Source organism: Cornus florida, unplaced genomic scaffold (assembly GCF_030987335.1).
Source record: "Cornus florida cultivar Cherokee Brave unplaced genomic scaffold, ASM3098733v1 CherokeeBrave_3.0.0_Hap2_Chr04, whole genome shotgun sequence".
Taxonomy (NCBI): Eukaryota; Viridiplantae; Streptophyta; class Magnoliopsida; order Cornales; family Cornaceae; genus Cornus; species Cornus florida.
Window position 1 is genome coordinate 43,486,538 of NW_026775574.1, and position 15,501 is coordinate 43,502,038.

The 15,501-nt window shown below is 36.8% G+C and overlaps 1 pseudogene; it reads left to right on the forward strand.

Moving 5' to 3' along the window:
- The first annotated feature begins 9,412 nt into the window (after window positions 1-9,412).
- Window positions 9,413-9,511, forward strand: LOC132305828 (small nucleolar RNA R71; annotated as a pseudogene).
- Window positions 9,512-15,501: the final 5,990 nt, after the last annotated feature.

The window sequence follows — 15,501 nt, forward strand, 5'->3', positions numbered from 1 at the left end:
ATATGTCTGGATAAATCCTACAACGCAGCCATGACGTCTGAGCGGAGAGATGCCACATCTGTGCTGAGGGAGGTCACATCTAACCAAAGAGAGACAACTGCGTCCTCCAAGGTCTGTATACACTATCCTAGGCCAGATGTCAGAATTGGAGCGTCAGGGATAACTGTATCATGAACTGGAAGTATATCCTGACCTTGCTCTTGAAAATGTAATGGCGACCCTGACGGAGAGTGATATGGTGACTCGGCTAGAGGCTCTCACTCTAAATCAATATCCATGCACGTTTGCAGCCGCCGGTGGGTCTGTTGGATCATGCTCTGCTGCTACTGCTATCGCCTCCTCTTCTGCAGCCTCCTCAGCTGCCAAGATAGCCTCCTATTCTAAGCTCCTGATAAGAGCATTATAGCTTTTATTCTAATGTTTCTTGCCATAGTGGCAAACCCCTGACTCAGTATGCTCCTCCTGGTGAAAGGGATAGTGCTGGTCCCGGAGGATTTATGCAATGACCCGGTCTTTTTTTTCCTTTCCTTTTCACATATTTTTATAGTTATTTTTTTTTCCGTTGTCTTTTCTTTTCTGTGTTCGGTTTTTCATCACTTGATGGCATCTCAAGTGCTCTAGAATGATTTTTGAGACTCTTTTCCTTGGATTGACAACTTCCTTAGAGGATTGTGTCATTTCCACATTTTTTATTTTTCCGGACACTATTCACTTTTCGTCTTTTTCTCGTTTATCATATTTCCTTGCACAACCTCACTTTTTGTGTTCGGATTTGATTCCAGTTTTGCATGCATCCATGATATTTCAATTCCATGCCATGTGTATTTTTACTTTCTTAGAAAAGCATGTTAAGTGTTTACTTTTCTTGTAAAGGGTATGGATGCATAACTTTTTTGTAATATTCTTAACATGTGGGGTTTTAGTGTAATTAAATAAAGTAATTATTTTTCGTCTTAGGGACCATTTTGCAGTTTAATTTAGAAGATATTTTAAAAAGGACTTCTTTGCAATTTTTGGAAAATGTGACAAGTGTCACATTCTCATGGTGCCACTTGTTGGCTTTGGGGTGGAATGACTTGGAAGCATGATCTCTTAACATTTGGAGGGTGTAGATTCACCCACTTGTCGGCCTAGGATTGCTGCACTTGTTGGCTTAGATGGTTGACAAGTGTAGGCTTGAAATTAAGCCTAGGAAGGAACCTTCGATTTGTGACAAGTGTAGGTTCACAAATTAAGTTTTGTAATTATTTTTAGGCCACTTTGGGATTATAGTTTTAAAGGAGGGTTTTTGTGCAATTGACCTTAGATGTGCGTGTTGACCATGGTGTACGATCACATAGTGAGTGGATGATTTCTATTTCCTCCACTCATACTTTTTCACATTATGTCATTACCTTCCTCACCATAAACCCTAGCCTCCATGGATGAAGCTTAAAGCCTTAAGCTTTGACTTTGATTTTTGAGAGCTTTCCATTGATTTCCAAGCTTAACCTTGGGAATACTTTTTTTTCCCCTCATCCTCCTCTTTATAACCCTTGAAGGGTTTTCCATTTTGTGTTGATTTGCCTTGGATTCTAGAGAGACACTTCTCTAGTGAGGTAGGGGGTGTTATAATTTATTACCTAAGAGTATTCCTTACTTTTGTAGTGACATATAAGTTGTATGCATATCTTTTGATTAATTTAAGAAATTAATGATGTATCATAGCTTGCATATAACTCACTTTAGACTTGGTATATGGCATTGCCATGACATAATCTTTGTTATATATTAAATTGGAATGATTTAAATGAGCTTTCAAATCTAGAGATTTAATGAAATTAATTTGATTTAAATTCTAGTTAATTGTGTTTTGCTTGTATTCCATTTTTGACTTGATATATGGTATGACCATGACTTAGTGCTTGACATATATTAATTTGAGATCATTTGCAAAACTTTTGAAATCTAGAGATTTAATTGATTTACATTAATTAAATTATATTTAATGATATCTTGCTCATTTTGCACTTTTGATTTGATATATGTAATGAGCATGCTATGTTATTTAACATATATTAATTAGAGGTTATTTGAATTTGATTTGAAATCTAGAGAATTTAATTATTTTGTTTAATTAAATTCTATCTAATGGCTCCATGGATCTGTTTGTGTTTTAGAAGTTGTTTCTATATTCAAATCATAGACTTGGACTTATTGTGTATTCACTTGGTTGTGTTTTAAGCATTGGATAACATTGTTGTTAAATTTATATTTATGAGAACATGTTTTCTTTATGGAATATATTGTTGCCTTATGTAATGAATTGCACACTTTGTGATTGACATTATGTATGCCATTTTAGAATTGAAATTCTAAGGCATAGATTGTGTGGTTTCAACCTACTTGTGCATGGAAAGTGGTATATATGCCTTAATATTGTGTATAAGTTTTGAACTTGATATATTTTGGATTCTCTTGGGACATTGTTACAAGTGACATAGCTAGAGTTTGACTCTAGTGCGGGAGGTATGAGTTCTCCCCATTTATAGTGCGCACTAGGGTGGTCTTCCCAGTGGGTTAATGCACAAACTAACCGTTTAAGTCTTGGCTTTATCCAAGGCATGATGTCCAAGTCTTCCACTATTTGATTTCGCATTCAATTCCAAGTTGACAATCATGTTTAATTGTGACTTGTGGTTTTGGTTATTGGCAATTTTGATGTTGTTAAGTTCATCTATGCTAAATTGTTATATTTAGTTGTTTTCGTATTTTAGATTTCAAGTTGATAACTTTGAGGATCTATATCTTGTTGCTTTGTATAACATGCCATTATATTGTTTGGAATTGCATACATGATGTGATTTATGCTAGAAATGTTCTAAGGTAGCTCAGGATACTCCTTGAGTCTAACCTTTGACATAGATGTTAGGTGGCATGACCCTTTTGAATTGTTTCAAGTCAATGTAAAAATCTCTAAAGAAATCGAGTCATGCATGCTCATTCTCTACGAGTAAACTTGATTACTTACCCCGAAGTTACTGGGGGTTTCATTCAGGTACGAAGACTTGATTCGTGATGTTCATCATTGCTTTGATGATTGTAGACTTGAAGGTTTTTAATTCTTGTAAAGGTTGGCTTGGAATGCCACTTATAGCCTTTTATGTCAAAATGTATATATTTGATTTCATATATGTAATGTGTACGTGAATACACTCTTTACAATGTATTTGACATGTATAAGATGAGGCCAAAGGTCAATGACATGTAATTTGTATCCTACGTAATTTTTGACTTCATGGAATATTATGAAAATATTGAAAAATATTGAGTTATTGCTTCACCATGTTTGCATCGGATGTGGGAATTCCATTTTGATTCTTCCATAGGGTCTCACTAATCATGTATAAAGTGTGGCCAAGGGCCAAATGGTATTTTGAAACCATTTCATAATTTTGAATTCCGAGTTTTCATTCCAAGTTCTATTTTTGTCATTTTGGCCGCCCGGGGGTCGTATTTTGTATCGGCGATAGTTTTAAGCTGTGGACCATTGTAGAACATCCTATTAGGTAAGTTACGTTTGTGTGCATGATCGTTTTTAAGAAAAACTACTTCCTTGGTGAAATGAGCCTCTTATGGACTCACTTTGTATCTTTATTGCATAATCTGATCTAGGGGCATTCTAGACTTTTTACTGTAGTTTCATTTTCTTCTTTCAACATGGTTGAATAGAAAACATGATTGTAGGGGGGGGGTTTCTTTTTCATGTTTTTCTAGAAAATGTCGTCTTGGTACCGGAAATCGTTTGCGAAGTTTAGCTTTCAGTTTTGCATTTAGCAGCTTTTTGGACCCTCATGACCTAATTTCATGGAGGGGCATTTTGGGCATCTTACAGTGAGTTTTTTTTTTTTTTTTTTATTTCTTTATTACTGTCACATAGAAAACTTAATTTTGAGGGGGATTTCTTCTTTGTGTTTTTCCAAAAAATGTCATCTTGGCCCTCAAAAATCTAATTTTTACCGAAAAACCCCTACTGCCAGGTTTTTGCTGAGCTGTAGCACAAGTGTGCGAACGGTAGATTCCTTGTAACCGGTTAGATGTTCTTGGGCAGTGTAGTGATTGTGATTTTTTGCCTCCTAACCGGTTAGAAAGGTCTCCTAATCGGTTAGATGTTCTAGGGTTCGCTCCTTTTGACCTTTTTGCCCCTTCTTCTTCCGTTGGCCATATCTTCTTCGTCCGGACTCTGAATCAAGTGATTCTTGAGTCTAAGTTCATTAATTTTTCATTGTATTTCCAATGGTGTGCTCGGTACCACCCACTTTCATGTTGGAAATGATCATTTTTCCCTTAGGTTCATTCTTGTCTATTTTTGAAACGCCACTTCCGCATTTGTTTCCTTTAGGTTTCGTAACCTCATTGAGCATCACATTGGTGTCTTAGAGATGTGTTGTATCTCTAGAGTCCATTGTTTCATCTTGTGGTTCCACATTCTGGATCCATATCGGGTCATCACAGGATACATTAGGTTGAAAAATCCAAGGTTGTCATAATCTATGTAATAAGATGTCTGAAGGGGAGGAAAGTGGCCCGCTTAGGCTTGGCTTTGCTTATGAAGCTCGCATATAATCTCATCGTGACACTCCAGAAGAGTGCAGGAACAGAGAACCAATGCCCGGTATAGAATGCATAGAGAGCACCCAGAAAATCTGAACGCCGCTAGATCTTATGGCCGGCCATAAATACATTTCAGTACAAGACCGAATCAAAGAACCAAAGATCGTCAGGCAGATAAGTCCGAGTGGCGAATGTCTCGCCATCATTGTAGTGGCTGGTCAGAGCAACGGCCATGTCTACATTAGATGGCCTCCTCAGAATAGGATACTGAAGGCCAAGAGGGCAGAAATGTGGGCATCGTGAGGATATGGCCAGTGACTCAACGGTGATGCTGATGGGGTGGCCATCGATAATGGTCCGCAGCTTCGATAGGTTACTCGGGGCTGGCCTGAGGTTCTGGAAGAACATTCGGACGAGCCTTGGGTAAACAGGATCAGTAACTAGAGTGAAAATGGCTGAAATGCCCGCCAGTCAATGTCATCAAATGCTGCCCGAGTCAAAACTAATCGGGAAAAGAAGGCAATGTCGAATACCGACTCATGTGCCACCTGAACGAATCTATATCTCCTACTAGGCCTGTCTCAAATCTGGCCTGGCAATGTTGGTGGTGGTGAAGGAGGTGGTGTATGCTCAGCCTCATTTGAAGAAGATGATGCAAAAGCTGAAGACTGTAGTTTGGTGTCGGCTTATAAGGACTGAGCTGTAGCTGGGTCCTGAACATAAAAAGGTCTGGCCTGCTCTTCTGGCTCCTCCACACGCTGTCGAACTAGGCAGACATATTGTCGGTTGGCAACTGTCTTTAACCTAGCCATTGTCTGCAAAAAAAAAAAAAAAAAAAAAAACACTTGCAACTGGAGTCAGTAGCAGATAATAAAAAATTGAAGCACAATATATATAAACATGTATGTCAAATAAGATAGACAGCTTAGAATGAAGTACATGAATCTATGCAAGTGATAGCGCAGCCAAATAAATAATAACTAAGTGAAACATGCTAAACAGTGTAAGTATGGAATGCATCCAATGTGGAAAACACAGACATTGGGCATAAATAAGATAGCATGGAACACAAAAGATGGTGTGTGACGTGTATATGCAAATCTGTGATGTTTGATCGATCAGGAAAATATGAGATCGATCTAAGTCAGATCGATCAGGACTAAGTGAGATCGATCTTTCTCTGATCGATCAGAGAAATATTCGATCGATCGAACTGCTGTGAGAAATTTGAAAAATCATAGATTTGTGACGTGGATGACACGGGGGCCTCCTGTGCAAGCTCGTGGGCCTTCTCACACATCAACAACTCAACAATGGTCACTTATTGTGGCACGTGACCCCCAAAATCAAATTCAGAATCAATATATATAAATATATGTATATACATCTATATACCCATGCTCAAAGCTTCAAAAATGGAAAGAAATTAACATTAAAACTTAGATCTAACATGGAAACATGGGCATCACTTAAGATTAAAGCTCGAAATCCAAAAATAAAACTCAAACTTACCAAATTGGGTGAGAGAAGTGGTTCGAGAGAGATAGAGATGAGATCTAAGACGAGTGATGAAGTTCGAAGACTTGGGATGCTCGCTGGAGGTTCGCCGGAGATGGGAGAGACGATGAACAGCGAAGGGAAGGAGCTAAGGTCTGAGATCAATCTTTGAATCGATCTAAATGACCCTTAGCTTCTATTTTTAAAAACTGTCTCAAATATGTTTGATCAATCGCTAAGAAATCAAATCGATCAAACTCAGATCGATTATAAAGGAATTCAGATTGATCGTATCCCACAAAACGATACAGTATTTTTGAAAAAAAATTAGTTTTTTAAAATTAAAATTAAAATTATTTTTGGATTTTTGGAAATAAAGTAAAAGAAAATAAATGTAATAATATAAAAGAAAAATATTTTTTAATTTTAATTTTATTTTTTTTAATTTTGAAAATTTTAAAATAAAAGTAAAAATTAAAATAAAAATTAAAATCTTTTTGGAATTTTTGAAAATAAAGTAAAATAAAATAACATTAAAAAATATATATTTTTTTGAAAATATATTTTTGATTTTGATTTATTTATTTTTTTTAATTTTGAAATTTAAAAATCAAATGCAGTTAAAGTCAAAGTCATCGAAGGAACATAGATCGAATAATCCAAGATCGATCTAAAAGAGACTTCAATCAATCGAACAGGTAAAAACCTACAGACAAGTTCGAACGATGCACAGAAAGCTGATTTTCATGGGTTCGAAATTTTTTCTAAGTGTTAGAACTGAAGATCGATCCAAGAAGAAATTGGATCGATCTTGGAATTTCAAAATGATAGAAAAATAACTTCGCACGATACACAGAGGGCTGATTTATGCAGGAAATCTTCGTACGATTGAACAAAGAAGTGATTAGATGCAAGAATGGAGGTTCGATCAATCGAGCCTCTTTTGAGATCGATCGAACAGGCATAAAATGCCTATTTTGAAAATGAAAGTGCATGCAATGTCAATCATAGTTCCTAGCCATGTGCATGAACCCAAAATATATCTAGACGACGCAAGAAATGAAAGGTAAAATAGAAATGAGGGATGAATAGGGTTGCAAACCCTACGAATCGTACAAGTCTTTAACGTCTCTAGTAAGACATTGGGCTCTTTTAGCCCGGATCAAATATCCTGTTATGCATCCCCTCCTTGACGGGGTGAACGAATTTTTGAATCCCACCCAACAAATGGTTCTTTAAAGAACTTGTTGGAATTAGATCAAAAGACATTGATGGTCCTTCCTCAAAGCAACTCTTGGGCTCCCATGCCTTTTCAACATTAGGTTTTGAAACAACATTTCTTGAATTCAAGTTTGAAGATAGACTTTCGAAAATTCCACTTCCAAGCAAGGACTCAACTTTGTTACATTCATTGTCAAGACATTTTTCCACAACACACACTTCTTCATGTTTGTCCATTGAATTCGGGGTTGGATTGAAAATGTTCAACTTCACTTTCATATATCCAAATGATATTTTCGTTATCCCTGTCCTATAATTTATGTTGGCATTTACAGTTGCCAAGAAAGGACGGCCAAGGATAACGGGAATTTGGCTTTTGGGATTCGAAACCGGTTCCGTGTCAATGACAATGAAATCAACGGGGAAGAACTTATCAATCTCAATCAAAACATCCTCAATGATACCCCGGGGCTTTTTGATAGATCAGTTGACAAGTTGCAAAACTACCGATGTCGGTTTTAAGTCTCCTAAGCCCAATTTAACATATATCGAGTATGGAAGAAGGTTGACACTTGCTCCTAAGTCTAGAAGAGCCTGATTAACAACATGGTCACCAATGATGCAAGATGTTATAGGTGAACCGGGGTCCTTAAACTTTGGGAGAGTGTTATGTTGCAAAATGGAGCTTACTTGCTTGGTCAAGACTACTTTTCTTGGTGTTTGGCTCTTGTTCTTCCTCTTTTGGGTGCAAAGATCTTTCAAGAACTTGGCATAAGCCGAAATTTGCTTAATTACATCCAAAAGTGGTAGATTAATCTTCACTTGCCTAAACATATCAATAATTTCATTGATCTTTGTCTTTTATTTTTCAAGAGAAATGGACCCTTTTAAGGCATCCGAAAATGTAGCCTTTGGCTCAAAAACTTTTTTGAAATCTTTCTTTGAAGCATTTTCAACACAAGAATCTTTCACATCATTTTTCAAATCATTGTTCAATTCATCTTTCAAATCATTTTTCATAACTTTCTCAATAAGATGATCATGCACATGCAATAAAGGAGGAATAAAATGTAAAACGGGACGGGTGTCAACTTTTGGTTGCACCGGTTCACTCTTTTCATTGGAAATACCTACTTGATTACCAATAACCTTCCCACTTCTCAAGGTTGTCACCGCATTGACATATTCAATTGTTTGACCTTCCGATGAGGAACGAGTCTCTACAACACATTGTTGCTTTGGTGGTGCATTCAAAGGCATCTTCCCTTTCTCTCTAACATTCATAGTACTAGCTATTTGCCCGACTTGGGTTTTTAGCTTAGGAATGGATTGAGAATGAGAATAAAGCAATTGAGTGTTCGCCTCTAGAGTGCCTAGAGCGGTCAACACTTTCTCCTAAAAAATGGGACTCCTAGAATTTCTTTGAGAATAAGATGATTGATTAGGAAAATGGGAATTTGAGAATTGATTGCCATGCGATTGAAAAAATGATCTAAAACCTTGGGAACCTTGGCCTTGCATTGAAGGTGGAACATACTTTCCTTGAAAACCACCTTGGGGAGGGTTTGAGCCTTCCCCTTGGCTTTTCCAAGAGAAGTTTGGATGGTTCCTCCAACTCGAATTGTAACGAGTGCCAAAGGGATTATTCCCTTGGTTAACAAAAGTAGCATTGAATTGCTCATGGTTTTCACTTGGCACATGTCCATGGGGACAATTGGAAGTAGAATGTAAAACAATAGAACAAGTCATACATGATTCATTAGAGTTACGATGAGAATGGTTAGGGGAGGAAGACATTTGATTCGCCGAAGTTTGGTTGATCAAAAATTGATCAAACCTTTGAGATAAGGATTCCATTTCGGTGGCTATGTCATTGGAATTGTCAACTTGATATAAGCCAACATTTTTCCTTCCACCTAGATTTCTATCTTTTTTAGAAGATAAAGATCTATGAATTGAATTCTCACTCATACTTTCATACAATTGCCAAATATCATTTTCATGCTTGTCAAGGTAAGAATCACCCATAGATGTATCAACCACACCCTTGTGATTATTTGGTAAACTTTCAAAGAAATATTACACTAGTTGTCACTTAGGTATGTCATGATGTGGGCACTTCTTAAGCAAATCATTAAACCTTTCCCATGCCTCATGAAACATTTCCCCATCCCCTTGAGAAAATTCACGAATGGAAGCTCTCATAGCATTGGTCTTTGATACCGGATAGTACTTCTTCAACAACTCTTATTGCATTTCTGCCCAAGGAGTTATCGAAAAAGGCCTAAGATTGTTTAACCAATATTTTGCTTTGTCTTTAAGGGTAAAACGAAAAAGTTTGAGTCTTAAAACTTCTTCTGGCATGTCCGTGTATTTCACGGTGGAACACACTTCAAGAAACTCATCCAAATGCTTGTAAGGTTCTTAACTTGGAAGTCCATGATAGTTAGGAAGCATTTGAATGGTTTGCGGCTTAATCTCATAGTGATGTGCTCTAAATGGGGACAATTGAATGCATATAGGTGCATTGTATTCATTAGGCACATAATGATCATGTAAAGCAATGGGAGGATTTATAATTGGTGGTGCTACATAAGCACCTTGTTTAGCTTGAACCATAGGAGGTTGTGGAGCAAAAATTAGCCGAAGCATTCCTAATGGAATTTGGCCTTGTTGTTGTGGTGGGAAAAATGGTCTAGGCATGCCTAATGGTACTTGGATGTTGTCATGATGCACATTAGGGTGGAGGATGCCTTGTTGGATTATGTGACCAAGGTCCTCCACATGGTCGTCATGTTTCTCCTTCATTGATGAAATGAAGTGATGGGAACTACCTCTTCCCCTTAGATTATGAATAACCGATTCAAGATGCAAATTAGGAGGGACAAGAGTCTGATTTAATGACCTACGACCATGCATGCACTAGCAAAACAAATAATAAGTAAATAGCAATCACTTCGCCCCTACAACAAATCAATCAACAAACATTCTCCACATACATTGGTCCCATACTCCCATACTTGAACAATATGCAAAGAAAAAGTAAATTACATCCACGCGGGTTCACGATTTATCTAAGAATTTAAAAACTTGCCACCATGCGGGCCAACAATTTAACTAGAGATTGAGTTAGAAAGATCTCACAAAGGCTCCTTGTGATGGCCCTGGTTTTTAGGCCAGTACGTCAGTGATGAACCGAAAGGATGATTCGATAACGGATCTGAATGCGGAAGCGAAAACAGAAAACAAGACTCTAAGAAGTCAAAGTGACCTTCCATAAGGTCGTGGAACTCAACAAGAACTGATGCGGAAGCAGAAGATCAAAAATATGACAAATAAGCCCCTAGGGGCAAAATAGTCATTTCTGAAAACTGTAAATTCGGGTGCCACCGAGCAAACCGCTGGAAGGATAACGAAAAACTAATCAAGATGGACTCAAGAATCGCATGATTCGGAGTTCAGACGAAGGAGAAAAGGCATGACGAAGAAAAACGAGTACTTAAAGAAAAAAGAGTAAACTGGTAATTATCCAGGAAGAACCGGGTGCAACCAAGCACACCGTTGGAAAGACAGCGAAAAATTAGTCAAGTTAAAAAAAAAAAATTCACTTGAATCGGAGTCTGGACGAAGGAGAAAAGCCCAAAAGAAGAATTGACGTCGCGGCGGACCGACGAGGGGCCATAACAGCCCCATGCGCACGCCCATGCACGCGCCCATGCATGCTGCGTGCGCGTTGAGTGCACACATGGCTGGCAGCAGCCCATAAAGCTACTGTGTGGTTTTTTTTCAGAAAAATCTAGAATAGAGGTTGAATTTGGAGGCCTAAATGAATTTTTTGTAAAAACACAAAAAAGAAACCCCCCTCAAAATTGAGTTTTCTATGTGACTCGTGAGAAAATTCAAAAACAACTTACTGTAAAATGGCCAAAATGCCCTCTCAAGAAATCTGGTCAAAAGAGCTAAAAAGCTGCTAAAATGAAAATTGGAAGCTGAAACTTCACGAGGGATTTCCGGTGCTAAAATGATGTTTTTTGGAAAAATACGAAGAAGAAACCCTCCCTAAAATCACATTTTCTAATCGACCATGTTGAAAGAAGAAAAGAAAACTAATGTGAAAGGTCTAGAATACCCCTAGATCAGATTATGCAATAAAACCTCAAAATGAGTTCCTAACAGGCTCAAATTGCCAAGGAAGAGGTTTTTCTTGAAAACAATCATGTACGCAAATGTTACTTACCTATTAGGACGTGTTACAATGGTCCATGGCTTAAAAATACCACCGATGCAAAATCCAACCCCCCAACGGGCAAAAAGGCAAAGATGAACAAGAAAAGGTAAATTTGAAAACCAAAATTAACAAATGATTTCAAATTACCGTTTGGCCCTTGGCCACACTTCATACATGATTAATAAAACCCTATGAAAGAATAAAAATGGAATTCCCACACCCGATGCAAGCATAGTGAAGCAATGACTCAGCATTTTTTTAATATTTTCATAATATTTCATGAAGTTAAAAGTTACATAGGATACAAATTAGATGTCATTGGCCTATGGCCTCATCTCATATATGTCAAATACATTGTAACGAGTGTACTTATGTACACATTGCAAAAATAGAATCAAATTTACACATTTTGACATATAAAGCTATAAATGGTATTTCAAGCCAACATTTACAAGAAATGAGAACTTCAAGTTTACAAATCATCCAAGCATGATGTGAATCCCGAATCTTGATCCCGGTACCTGAAAAATATCCCCACTACGTGGGTGAGTAACATAAAGCTACTCGTAGGAGATGAGCATGCATCGACCTAGCGTTTTACAATTATATCACCTTAAGGTGAAACATATTAAAGGGGCTCATGCCACCTAACGTCTATGTCAAGTGAGACTCAGGGATCATCCGAAGCTACTCATGCAATTTAAAGTGAACAACGGCATACAAGTATACATGCTCAAGTATACTAAACAATGTTAAACATGTTATACAACATACAAGCATACATTTTCAAGTATACTAAACCACACTAAGACATGTCATGCAATGTCTAAGCATATTTGCACAAGTATGCATTTTATATGAAAATCTCGTAAATCAAGTATACCAACACAAGTATACTAAGGTAAGAGAGATACGCCTAAAACAAGTATACACGGCACAAGCATACTAAATAAATCTAAACTCATAGAGCAAGCATACAAGTTCAAGTACACTATATGAGATCTAAATGCACAAAACAAGTATACAGTTTCAAGTATACTAAGTAAGATTCAAATATCCAAAGCAAGTATTAATTCTTAAGCTACAAGTAATCCATGATTAACAACTTGAAATTGAATGCGAAATCAAAGTAGAAAGACTAGGACATGTGGTCACTAGACCAAGCAAGTGTTTCCGGGTAATTACGACCGACAAGGCACTACCTAGTGCGCACATACATAAGTTATTCCGGGCAATTACGACCCACAAGGTACTACCTAGTACGCACTTATGACTTAGAAGACTCTTGTCTCCGTACTAAAGCCAAACCCTAGCCATCACGTGAAATATGTCCTTATAAGCTTTCCAAAATCAATAAGTCTAAAACTTATACAAAAATCAATAGGCTAGACCAAACTTATACCAAATCCACTAATGCATAAAGCCATCTTCCATGCATAAATAAGGTTAAATCCACACAAACCATGTCCTAGAATTCAAGTCTAGATAGCATATGACATGTCAAGCCTCCAATATGCAATTTATACACTAAAACAATAATATTTTACAACAATTGAACCACATTACCACACTAAGCCACAAGTACTAAATAAATCCCAATTTAGTAACTAGCTTCCAAGGTAAACAATTGTAATATTCTAACAAGCTATACACCTACACAAGATATATCTAAACAAGTTATGCAAGTCAATGATATTCAATATCATGCTAAGTCCAATTACCATTTCAAGATCTCTCAAGTACTAATTCTACATCAAATTAGTAACATGCTCACAAGGTGATTAAATAAACCACATTTCATGGGATTATCAACCTATTACCTCCAATATTAATTTAAGTGACCAACACACTTAAAATAAAATTCATTAAGCTCATTAATTAATTTTTCTCTAGATTTTCAAACATATCTAAATGTCTTCAATTTAATATATATTAAAGAACTCACCAAGGCCTACTTTAATATCATATTCCAAGTTGATTCCATGGTTGATACAACTAGGTGAATTAAACTTTCACAAAAGATAAATTTTAAATAAAATTTGCAATTCTTATTCAAATAACCCCAATTTAATATATATCAACCACCATACCAAGTCCTAAATTTCTAGCATGCCATAATTTAATTCTAAGTTGCCTAGCATCATGAGAATTAAATCTTAAACAAAGAAAATAATTAAATTAAATTCTAAAAACTTGAACAAGGCATGCTCACAAGTTGTATATGCTTATAAAACAATCAATACAACAATAATATAAACCTAAGACACCCTCTACCTCAATTTGAGATTAAAATCTCAAAAGCCATCAAAACGAAACGGCTCCGAATCTGACAATACTTCAGGGTTTCGTCGGGGACAACGCCATGAACGATAAACTCCAAAAAGGACCCATGAAAATCAAAACTTGACTTCAAAACCAAACTCAAAATTTGGCTAGAAATGGGTTCTAATAAGGGTGAAAGAAGTGCGTAGTCAACTCGAACACAGAACGCAAAGGCCCTACTATGTTCTGACAAAGAAATGAAGTTCAAATGAGGAGAGAGAAGGTGGCAGCCTCCCTTCGGCTGCCATGGAAGCTTCAGGTCATGCAAGAGAGTGGGGAAGATGAAAAAATAAAATATCTCATCCCTCTTTTATAGAAATCTCAAAAAGTGCCCCGAACGGGCCCCCCAGGTCCGGAAAAGTGAAATTTGAGCAGACGCGCTCAAATGATGAAACTCTATGAATGAAAAAGATTCAAAATAAGAAAATAAGAATAACAGAAGAAATGGCATCAAAAACTGAGTCCCTACCAGAAAGTTATGCCCCAAACAAGTTTGGCACAAACCAGGGACAGAAACACTGAAACTAGAAAACATTGATCAGAAGGGACTTCTAAGAGTTTACGACTTGAAGAAAAGTGAAAATTAATTCCGTATGAGGATCCAGGCTCAAAACAAGATAATTTGCAACAACTTTCATTAATTGCACAATGGCCCCCATAAAAAAGGTTAACTGCAAAATTGCCCTAGAATGAAAATATCTTCCAAAAGATATTTTCTTAGATACCCCTGAAATAAAATATCTTCAAAAGATATTTACGAAAAACACCCCAAGAAAATAAATTAATTTCAAAGAATTATGCATCCATGCCCCTATTGACACCAGGAGCAACCAGAGTACTTTCTTACAAAAGTAAAGATACGTATTTCGTGGAAACCACTCACGATAAAGATACGTGAAGTCAAAAACCAACTCCGAGCACAAGAAGTGAGGTTTTGCCAACAAAGTGACAAATGGGGAAAAGACGAAATAGGGAAAAGAACGAAATAGGATAATGACAAAAAAAAGTGAATAGTGTCAAAAAATGAAAATTGTGGAAATGACTCGATCCTCAAAGAAAGTTGTCAATCCACGGAAAAGAGTATCAGAAACCATTTCCGAGCACTCAAGACGACACTAAGTGAAGAAAAACCATCCACAGGAAAGAAAAGACAATGGAAAAAATTTATCCGCAAAATTTGAGGAAAAAGGGAAAAAAAGAAAATGATAGGGGTCATTACAGTCCTTAAGCAAATTCAAGTCAATTTTCAATTTTTCCTAGCCTTGCTTTGCTTTGCAATTTTTAGATTTTAGCCCTTTTTATGCTTAGTTTAGCTCCTTGCTCTTTAATTCTCCTTAGCTTGACTTCCTTACTTAATTCACCTAGCCAAATAAGAACAAACACAATAAGTAACAAAAATAAAGTAAAGTAAAAACACAATCAAAAGAGTACTAATTCCTATTTGTTTCCAAAGAAATATGGTGTTGCCAATTCGATCCCGGGCAACGGCGCCAAAAACTTAGTGGCTGTCGTCGCAACACTCCAAATTTGTGCAAAATAGTGTGGGCAAGTTTTAAATTTATAAAATGCCATTACTAACTCTAACTACTAAATATAGTTAGGGTGAGTAAGGATCGTCCCAAGGGATTATGGGCGTATTT